Here is an 11,488-nt window from a genome sequence, read left to right as displayed (position 1 = left end):
GCTCTGTCGCCCAGGCTGGAGTGCAGTGGCGCAATCTCGGCTCACTGCAAGCTCCGACTCCCGGGTTCACGCCATTCTCCTGTCTCAGCCTCTCCGAGTAGCTGGGACTACAGGCGCCCGCCACCACGCCCGGCTAATTTTTTATATTTTTAGTAGAGACGGGTTTTCACCGTGTTAGCCAGGATTGTGTTAGCCAGGATTGTCTCGATCTCCTGACCTCGTAATCCACCTGCCTCCGCCTCCCTAAGTGCTGGGATTACAGACGTGAGCCACCGCGTCTGGACTTTTTTTTTTTTTTTAATACTTTAAGTTCTAGGGTACATGTGCACAACATGCAGGTTTGTTACATATGTATACACGTGCCATGTTGGTGTGCTGCACCCATTAACTCGTCATTTACATTAGGTATATCTCCTGATGCTATCCCTCCCCCCTCCCCCCACCCCACCACAGGCCCCGGTGTGTGACATTCCCCACCCTGTGTCCAAGTGTTCTCATTGTTCAGTTCCCACCTATGAGTGAGAACATGCGGTGTTTGGTTTTCTGTCCTTGCGATAGTTTGCTCAGAATGATGGTTTCCAGCTTCATCCATGCCCTACAAAGGACATGAACTCATTCTGTTTTATGGCTGCATAGTATTCCATGGTGTATATAAGCTAGCTTTAAAATTATTGGTGGAATAAAAATAAAAATCCCTTCAGAATTGTCAGCATACATTTTGTCTGAATTTTATGTTTGTCTTTGCTAGATATTTTGAGATGTCAGTGTTTGGCATAGAAGGTTATAAAACTATAAGCCCAGCCAAAACAAAATAATCTTGGTTTGTGTGCTTTCTTTAGACGAATGAGAGTAATTTATAAAAGGAAAATATCTTGGGCTCCCCAAAAATTACTAGGCTGAAGAGAAGATTTGGGCTGGGAGCTGCCTGGGGAAGGCCTGCCTCATATTCTGTTCAGTCTCACTGAGATAAATGTATATCTAACTGGCTCCTTTGGAAAGGCTCATCAGAAACTCAGAAGAATGAAACCATTCCTTTCACACCTACCTGTGACCTGGAAGCCCCAAGCCCCATCCCTGGCCTTTCTGACCTAATCAATGTTCATTTTACATGTTAATTGATGTCTCCTGGCTCCCTTGTTAAAAGCGAAAGAATTGGCCAGGTACGGTAGTTTACCCCTGTAATCCCAGCACTTTGGGAGACCGAAGCAGGCAGATCACGAGGTCAAGAGATTGGGACCATCCTGGCCAACCTGGTGAAAACCCGTCTCCACTAAAAATACAAAAATTAGCTGGGCATGGTGGCGTGTGCCTATAGTCCCAGCTAATCGGGAGGCTGAGATAGGAAAATAGCTTGAACCTGGGAGGCGGAGGTTGCAGTGAGCCGAGATCGCACCACTAACACTCCAGCCTGGCGACAGAGTGAGACTCCGTCTCAAACAAACAAACAAACAAACAAACAAAGTGAAAGAATTGAGTATAGTGAATGGAATAAATATTTTAGGTAAACTTTTCGCGTAAATTAAAATCTTAGAGTTATTTCTGACGCTCATTTAATATCTGGGTCATTTCCAATTATGAAAGGGTTGTGGCCGGGCGCGGTGGCTCATGCCTGTAATCCCAGCACTATGGGAGGCCGAGGCGGGCAGATCAGGAGGTCAGGAGATCAAGACCATCCTCACTAACATAGTGAAACCCCGTCTCTACTAAAAATACAAAAAAATTAGCGGGACGTGGTGTGGCGGGCTCCTGTAGTCCCAGCTACTCTGGAGGCGGAGGCAGGAGAACGGCATGAACCTGGGAGGTGGAGCTTGCAGTGAGCCGAGATTGCCCACCGCACTCCAGCCTGGGCGACAGAGCGAGACTCCATCTCAAAAAAAAAAAAAAAAAGAAAGGGTTGTGATATGGGGAAATATGTTTCTAAAATTGTGGAATTATTCTTATGTATAAATGCCTGTATCTGATAGTTGAGGATTTCTTGCTTTTTAGGGTCTCACAAAAGTTTTAAGTTACCAAGGATAAGAATTCTCCTTAACACATAATTCTGCTTACAAAATGTGCCAGAAACCGTTATGTTATTAGTGAGAAAAAGAATAATTTTGTCTAATTCAGAAGTTATCCGAAAGTTAGTTCAGGCCAGGCGCGGTGGCTCATGCCTGTAATCCCAGTACTTTGGGAGACCGAGGCGAGCGAATCACGACGTCAGGATATTGAGACCATCCTGGCTAACACGGTGAAACCCCGTCTCTACTAAAAAATAAATTAAAAAAAGTAGCCAGGCCTGGTGGAGGGCGCCTGTAGTCCCTGCTACTCCGGAGACTGAGGCGGGAGAATGGCGTGAACCCGGGAGGCGGAGCTTGCAGTGAGCCGAGATCACGCCACTGCACTCCAGCCTGGGCGACAGAGCCAGACTCCGTCTCAAAAACAAAAAACAAACAAAAAAAAGTTAGTTCAAATTACAGATGTGGAAAGGTTATTTATGAAACGATGTAGTAAGGAATCATTAAGTAGGGGAGAAAACTACGGGAAAAGTTTGTATAATAAAATATTCTTTAAAACCTAATAGAGAATTGGAGACATTTGGCTAATTAACATTTTCACAGTTAAAACTCTTAGTCTTAATTAAAGTAAGAAGTATTATAGAGGCCGGGCGCGGTGGCTCAAGCCTGTAATCCCAGCACTTTGGGAGGCCGAGGCGGGCGGATCACGAGGTCAGGAGATTGAGACCATCCTGGCTAACACGGTGAAACCCCGTCTCTACTAAAAATATAAAAAATTAGCCGGGCGTGGTGGCGGGCGCCTGTAATCCCAGCTACTCGGGAGGCTGAGGCAGGAGAATGGCGTGAACCCGGGAGGCGGAGCTTGCAGTGAGCCGAGATCGCGCCACTGCACTCCAGCCTGGGGGACAGAGAAAGACTCCGTCTCAAAAAAAAAAGAAGTATTGTAGAGAAATGCATCAGCAGTTTGGCAACTTTTTAAAAAAATATATTTAAGGATCTAATTCAGTTCTGTGGATAGTTAATTTGTTTCCTATGCATTTCTAGCAAGCCATCATTTGTTCTATTTATGGAATTCCTAAGCTATCTTTGTCGGGCCCACAGCAATTAATGGAGCACGCTAGTCTTTTAACTTTTTTTTTCTTTTTTGGTGGGGGGTGGGGATGGAGTTTCACTCTTGCCCAGGCTGGAGTGTCATGGCGCCATCTCGGCTCACCGCAACCTCCGCCTCCCAGGTTCAAGCAATTCTCCTGCCTCAGCCTCCCAACTAGCTGAGATTACAGACATACGTCACCATGACCAGCTAATTTTGTATTTTCAGTAGAGACGGGGTTTCTCCATGTTGATCAGGCTGGTCTGGAACTCCCGACCTCAGGTGATCCGCCCACCTTGGCTTCCCAAAGTGCTGGGATTACAGGTGTGAGCCACCACACCCGGCCTTAGCCTTTTAACCTTAAACTAATTTTTTGGATTTTAAGCTTCTCAATACTTTAAGTGTGTTGAGTATACTCAATATGTATGGGATTTCTAAAATTCTAATGTCTAAGTATATGCTATCAATTATAATTATGGTTATTATGTTAAGTTATTGTGAACCACAGAAATAACCAAATATCCTTGCATAAAGCTACTAACCCAAGTAGAACAAAAAAATTAATTAAATACCAAGGAAATACTTTGTCAGATTTTCATGTTAAACCAGCTGATACTAAAATTGTTTAAATATACAATTTAGGCTGGGTGCAGTGGCTCACACCTGTAATCCCAGCACTTTGGGAGGCTGAGGTGGGTGGATCACAAGGTCAGGAGTTCGAGACCAGCCTGGCCAATGTGGTGAAACCCCATCTCTAATAAAAATACAAAAATTAGCTGGGCATGGTGGTGTGGGCCTGTAATCTCAACTATTTGGGAGCCTGAGGCAGGAGAATTGCTTGAACTTAGGAGGCAGAGGTTGCAGCGAGCTGAGATCACACCACTGCACTCCAGCCTGGGCAACAGAGCAAGACTCCGTTTTGAAAATAAATAAACAAACAAAGAGTTTAAATAAACTCCATGGTCTAAGTCAAATCACCCATGATAACCCATCAGTTATCAAAAACTACTGGTATTCAAGAGGATATAAGTCTAATGTTAATTAAGCATGGACTCATGGAGAACCAGGATAGACACCTTGTCATTCCTGAGTCCTTAAAGCTTTTATTATTAATAGTTCTGCATTCCATGACTCATCATGGAAAAGATAAAATGATCCAAATTGAATACATTGGTGTCGTGACTTGTAAGTTACTAAAATAGTTTATAACCAATGTTTGATCCCATATTCTTGGAAAAAACAAAGCTTCAGGTATATTTGGTCACCCGATGGACCTTTTAAACATTTTTTTTTTTTTTTAAAGACAGAGTCTCAGCTCTGTCGCCCAGGCTGGAGTGCAGTGGTGCAATCTCCGCTCACTGCAAGCTCTGCCTCCCAGGTTCACACCATTCTCCTGCCTCAGCCTCCCAAGTAGCTGGGTCTACAGGCGCCCACCACCACGCCCAGCTAATTTTTTGTATTTTTAGTAGAGATGGGGTTTCACCGTGTTAGCCAGGATGGTCTCGATCTCCTGACCTCATGATCTGCCCCCCTTGGCCTCCCAAAGTGCTGGGATTACTGGCGTGAGCCACCGTGCCCGGCCTTAAACATTTTATAAAGGGATTTCATTCAATTATTATTTTCAATGTATGTTTTCTGGTGGTATACAAGCTCTCCCATGGAAGAGGGCTGATGTTACAATGGTAAATTATTATGCTATAGTGTATTTCCACCAGGGAAAGAAAGCTTTTTATGGTTTGAATCTTCTGAGAACATTAAAGAAAAACTATTCTTGCCATCCACACTACAATAAAACCTCGGAACCTTGAACTGTGGATTCATAATCTCACAACTAAGAAGGGTCCCTCCACGCTCTTGGAGCGGTACATCCACTGGAACCCTTGGGGTAAGACTAACCAGGGAAGTTTCTCCTCAGAAGAAGATGGCATCCTTGATGTGAACAACTTTTCCCATGTTCACAGATTAAGATTTCTATCATGAAACTCCGAATTTTTTTTCTTGCTTATGCCTCTATGAACAATAAAAGTGAAAAGGGGTCTGTTATGTGCATTTATGGGGTATACTTTTATTTGTGAAGAAGTCTACAGCCATCCTTATACATGGATAACCTTATACTTTGATAGATAAAAAATAGTAGGCCCAAGGCTAAGCATGGTGGCTCATGCCTATAATCCCAGCGCTTTGGGAGACTGAGGCAGGTGGATCACTTGAGGTCAGGAGTTAGAGACCAGCCTAGGCTGGCCAACATAGTGAAACCCTGTCTGTACTAAAAATACAAAAATTAGCCAGGCATGGTGGCGGGCACCTGTAATCCCAGCTCTTTGGGGGGCTGAGGCAGGAGAATGGCTTGAACCCAGGAGGTGGAGGTTGCAGTAAGCCGAGATCCCGTCACTGCACTCCAGCCTGGGTGACAGAGCAAGACTCTGTCTCAAGAAAAAAAAAAAAATGACAGCCCAATGTAGGTAACAAACTTTAATGGTACATATGCTGCCTCATAATCAGTCAGAAACAGAACATTGGCTAACTCCTCTTAACCCACATTGTGGTCTAGAGAGAACATTCCTGGAAGGCCTTCACTCTTCTAGGACATCATTCATTAGGTCATTTTTCCATGGTTTAGAGTAAAAAAGGCAATAATTAGAAATGTAGCCAGGCGCGGTGGCTCATGCTTGTAATCCCAGCACTTTGGGAGGCCGAGGCGGGCGGATCACAAGGGCGGGAGATTGAGACCACGGTGAAGCCCTGTCTCTACTAACGAATACAAAAAATTAGCCGGGCGTGGTGGCAGGCGCCTGTAGTCCCAGCTACTCCGAGAGGTTGAGGCAGGAGAATGGCGGGAACCCAGGAGGCGGAGCTTGCAGTGAGCCGAGATTGCACCACCGCACTCCAGCCTGGGCGACAGAGCGAGACTCCGTCTCAAAATAAATAAATAAATAAATAAATAAATAAATAAATAAATAAAAGAAATCTATCCTCCATAATAGGCTCTATAGCAGATTTTTTTTTTTTTTGAGTGGAGTTTCGGTTTTTTTGCCCAGGCTGGAGTGCAATGGGCAACCGCACAATCTCGGCTCACTGCAACCTCTGCCTCCCAGGTTCAAGTCATTCTCCTGCCTCAGCCTCCCGACCAGCTGGGATTACAGGCACGCACCATCATGCCCGGCTAATTTTGTATTTTTTTTTTCAGTAGAGACGGGGTTTCATCATGTTGACCAGGCAGGTATTGAACTCCTGACCTCAGGTAATCTGCCCGTCACCACCTTCCAAAGTGCTGGGATTACAGGCGTGAGCCACCGCTCCCAGCCTACGCAGATTCTACTGTAAAGGCTACTTTGTATTCTCTTGTGAAAGTTATGATAGAATTAGCTGAACAGAGAAGTATCTGTGCAGCTGCTGGCACTCATGGCCTTTGGAGAAAACATCAGGTATTATAGAAATTCAGTTGTAGGCCGGGCATGGTGGCTCACACCTGTAATCCCAGCACTTTGGGAGGCCGAGGCGGGAGGATCACGAGGTTAGGAGATTGAGACCATCCTGGCTAACACGGTGAAACCCTGTCTCTACTAAAAAAATACAAAAAAAATTAGCCAGGTAGTCAGGCTTGGTGGCAGGCACCTGTAGTCTCAGCTACTCTGGAGGTTGAGGCAGGAGAATGGCGTGAACCCGGGAGGCGGAGCTTGCAGTGAGTGGAGGTCGCACCACTGCACTCCAGCCTGGGCGACAGAGGAAGACTCTGTCTCAAAAAAAAAAAAAAAAAAGAAAGAAATTCAGTTGTAGCAAATTAACAAAGAAACTGCTTAGTTAAGTCATTCTTTGATCAATTTGATTTTAGGAGGTTTGGTTTATGGGAACCTCAGGTAAGGAGCATACTTCGAACTCTTGGTATTATCCTCCCAATAGTCATAATAATAGTCTCCCTGGTGTGCTGTATTCTCTCACAGGTTTTAAACGCTTGCATGCAGCCATCTCTAGAATGTCATATGATCTCTCTTCAACTGGAATGACTGGAGCTGAAAGAAATATGCAACTGGACAGGTGTGGTGGCTCATGCCTGTAATCCCAGCACTTTGGGAGGCCGAGGCAGGCGGATCACCTGAGGTCAGGAGTTTGTGACCAGCCTGGCCAACATGACAAAGCCCCGTCCTCTACTAAAAATACAAAAATTACCCGGGCGTGGTGGTGAGGACCTGTAATCCCAGCTACTTGGGAGGCTGAGGCAGGAGAATTGCTGGAACCTGAGAGACAGAGGTTGCAGTGAGCCGAGATCGCAACACTGCACTCCAACCTGGGCGACAGAGGAAGACTCCGTCTCAAAAAATAAAAAAAATAAAGAAAAAAAATGTGCAACTAGGAAGACATCATAACCTATAAATGACGTGCTAAGACTGGATACCCAAGATGATGGTAACTGAGAGTGGCACTAAGGCCCTAAGTTTTGGTCACACTCTCACCAAAGTGAGAACCTGCCCCAAAAGAGGTTTTTTAAACAAAATTCTGGGAGGCTATTGTTTTGGACTAAGCTCATGCACTAGGCCCCAGTAGACCAAACCAAACCAAAATGGAGTTGCTTGTGCTAAGACTTTAAAGAAACACATAGATTCTAGAACAAGCCAGGTTTTGTTTTTTTCTCTTGCAAATCTCTACTATTTCATTTTATTTTATTCTATTCTATTTTTTTTTTTTTTGAGACGGAGTCTCGCTGTGTCACTCAGGCTAGAGTGCAGTGGCACAATCTTGGCTTACTGCAACCTCTGCCTCCCAGGTTCAAGCGATTGTCCTGCCTCAGCCTCCCGAGTAGCTGAGATTACAGGCTTGTGCGCCACCACGCCCGGCTAATTTTTGTATTTTTAGTAGAGACAGGGTTTCACCATGTTGGTCAGGCTGGTCTCGAACTCCTGACCTCGTGATCTGCCTGCCTTGGCCTCCCAAAGTGCTGGGATTACAGGCATGAGCCACTGCGCCCAGCCCTCTCCTGCAAATCTCTATAACACACATTCCTGACAGCACAGGTATCCACCCCATGAAGTTCCCATTAAATCTTTTTTTTTTTTTTTTTAAGACGGAGTTTCACTCTTGTTGCCTAGGCTGGAGTGCAATGGCACGATCTCAGCTCACTGCAACCTCTGCCTCCTGGATTCAAGCGATTCTCCTGCCTCGGCCTCCCTAGTAGCTGGGATTACAGGCGCCTGCCACCACGCTCAGCTAATTTTTTTGTATTTTTAGTAGAGACAGGGTTTCACCATGTTGGCCAGGCTGGTCTTGAACTCCTGACCTCAGGCGATCCACCTGTCTCCAAAGTGCTGGGATTACAGGTGTGAGCCACTGCACCCCACCTAAATATTTTAATTAAATTCATTTCCTCTTGCCTAGAGACTATGAAGTTTCAGTTGATTATGCAACAAAGGTTCCAGCCACTTCCAGGTGAAGAAACCACCCGTGGCCATCAAGAAGCTACCCTGCCTCCACTAGACAGAGCAAAGCGAGAGTTCCGTTATCCCCAATAGGTAGGGACTACACCCCAAGCCAGCATGTAGCAGTTACAGAAGAAAGACCATAGGTCCCTCCTCCTCCCATAAAGATTTATGAGGATCACATCTCTCAGTGGGGAGATGAGGCAGGAAAATAGGGTCTAGAGGCAGGGAACCTAAGGCCAATTCACAAGAAATATCCTCTCCATAGGGCATATGCTGAGTAAATGACTTTGTAACTTTACTGCATCCTCTGCATTTACATAGGGCATACATCAAGTAAACAATGGAATCCTCTAGAGAGTATTTAAATTCTCCAAAATTCTGTAACAGGGCCCTTGAGCCCTTATGCTTGGGCCTGCTCGCACCCTGTGGGGTGTATTTTTATTTTCAATAAATCTCTGCTTTTGTTGCTTCATTCTTTCCTTGCTTTGTTTGTGTATGTTGTCCAATTCTTTGTTCAAGATGCCAAGAACCTGGACACCCTCTACCGGAAACAGGTGTGGGGTCCAACAATGTGTGTTTCAACAAGATTCTGATGTTTGCTGAAGTTAGAGAACCATTCCCTAAATGATGTAGTCTCAGGGCAAGAAGATACTAAAAGGCAATTGGCTGCATGTATCTTGCTGGCTTTTCTGATCTCTTGTCCCCTCCACTTCCAACTCCATCAAGAGCTGGTATGGATTCCAAAACAGAAGGTAGCTAGCTGATTGTCCTATGCTTTGTGCAATCCAAAGTGGCCGACCACAGAGAAATCTCATGGCGAGTTATTTTAGTGACCAAGAGTGTAGTCTGTGAAGTCTGGCTTGCTCAGTTCAAATACTGGCTCCACTTCCAACAAACTTTTTTCAGCTTCTCCTTCTCTTCCTTTCCTCTGTTTATAAAATGATAGCTAATAATACAGTAACTTCAGTGAAGTCATTGAGATAACTAAATGTATTCAAAATCATAAAGGATAGCTATTACGTTACAATAAAATTTTTCTTTCCCAGACTGCATTTTGGTACAAACATAAAGGTGAGGATATTGCTTCAGTTGAATAGTTAAGAGTCATATTCGGCTGGCCACAGGGCTCCTGCCTGTAATCTCAGCACTTTGGGAGGGCGAGGCGGGCAGAGCGCTTGAGCCCGAGAGATTTAAATCAGCATGGGCAACACAGAAAGACTATTTCTACAAAAAATGCAAAAAGGAGCTGGGTGTGGTACACGCACCTGTAGTCGTAGCTACTCAGGAGGCTGAAGTGGGAGGATTGCTTGAGCCCAGAAGGTAAAGGTTGCAGTAAGCAGAGATTGCGCCACTGCACTCTAGCCTGGGTGACACAGCGAGACCCTGTCTAAAAAAAAAAAAAAAAGTTTTTATAGGGACATGTTGGGTTGCAGGAAGCGCAAAGAGAAGATTGAATTGCAGGAAGGGCAAAGAGAAAAAGATTGAATTCACACGCTGCCTTCTTTACCATGTCAATAGAATTAATGAAGTTACATTTGTAGGGCAGGGAGTAGAGTTTTTTTTGTTTTTGTTTTTGTTTTTGTTTTTTTGAGACGGAGTCTCGCTCTGTCACCCAGGCTGGAGTGCAGTGGCGCGATCTCGGCTCACTGCAACCTCCGCCTCCCGGGTTCACGCCATTCTCCTGCCTCAGCCTCTCCGAGTAGCTGCGACTACAGGCGCCCGCCACCACGCCCGGCTAATTTTTTGTATTTTTAGTAGAGACGGGGTTTCACCGTGGTCTCGATCCCCTGACCTCGTGATCCGGCCGCCTCGGCCTCCCAAAGTGCTGGGATTATAAGCGTGAGCCACCGCGCCCGGCCTGGGAGTAGAGTTTTAAGAAGTCTAGACTATTATGACAGCCTCTGTTTTTTTTTTGTTTGTTTTTTATAGGTTTTAAAGTAATAAATGTCTAGGCTTCTAACTATGAAAGATTTTATTAACTGGTGGGGTGATGAGGGTTTAATTCCTACTTCTCATTTGAATTCTTTATGACAAATCCTGTAAGAGGTATAGCACAGCTCAGCAGACTACACAAGAAAAAGTCTAGACCTCCCTCTCCTGATGTAATTAACACAAAGGTCAGTGTTAACCTAATGAATTCAAAGCTATTACTTTTTCTCCAACAAAATCAGGCTAAACTTTCTAGGTCAGGAATTTGTTTGTAATTTTGCATGTAAGAGTTATAAAATACTTTTTGTGTGACTAGTTTAATGACCATAGAATCACTTGTTTAAAAAAACAATCAACCCATGTTAAATTGAAAATGTGAATTAAAATCCACTTGATTGGTAAAGGCTATCTACATTTAGGCCTCACTCTGTGGCTTGATAAGCCTGTTGGCTTATTCAAACTATGAAATGGGCAGTTAGTCTAGACAACTTTCATGGACCCTTCTAATAATGAAATCTTTAATTCCAAGTTTAAACTAGTGGGAGCAGCAGCATTCAAATTCTCAAATGTTCCTACATTCAGTATTATCTGAGTATGGTAGCCTTTTTACTTTTATTTATTTACTTGTTTATTTAGAGACAGAGTCTTGCTCTGTGGCCTAGCACCATGCCTGGTTCATCTTGTATTTTTAGTAGAGATGGGGTTTCACCATGTTGGCCCAGGCTGGTCTCGAACTCCTGAACTGGTGATCTGCTCGCCTTGGCCTCCCAAAGTTTTGGAATTACAGGCGTGAGCCACCATTTCCAGCCAGGTAGCCTTTTCAAACTGGTAAGACTACAAGAGCCTTCTGGTTTTGTACATATCCAAAAGATGTCTAGCTTTTAAATGTATTGCTAATGTATTCAGTTTAGTTTTTCTTTCAATCTCAGATGATAGGTGTGGTATAATAAGAAAAAAAATAGGCCAAGCGCGGTGGCTCACACCTGTAATCCCAGCACTTTGGGAGGCTGAGGTGGGTGGATCACCTGAAGTCGAGAGTTCGAGACCAGCCTGACCAA

The 11,488-nt window shown here is 44.6% G+C and overlaps 1 long non-coding RNA gene across 1 annotated transcript in view; it reads left to right on the top strand.

Moving 5' to 3' along the window:
- LOC131381620 (uncharacterized) overlaps positions 1 to 11,488 on the top strand; it is a 68,417-nt gene that overhangs the window by 2,672 nt on the left and 54,257 nt on the right. The gene's annotated exons all lie outside the window — the stretch shown is intronic.

Source organism: Hylobates moloch, unplaced genomic scaffold, assembly GCF_009828535.3.
Source record: "Hylobates moloch isolate HMO894 unplaced genomic scaffold, HMol_V3 SCAFFOLD_17, whole genome shotgun sequence".
Classification (NCBI taxonomy): Eukaryota; Metazoa; Chordata; class Mammalia; order Primates; family Hylobatidae; genus Hylobates; species Hylobates moloch.
This window is presented reverse-complemented; position numbering and strand designations above follow the sequence as displayed.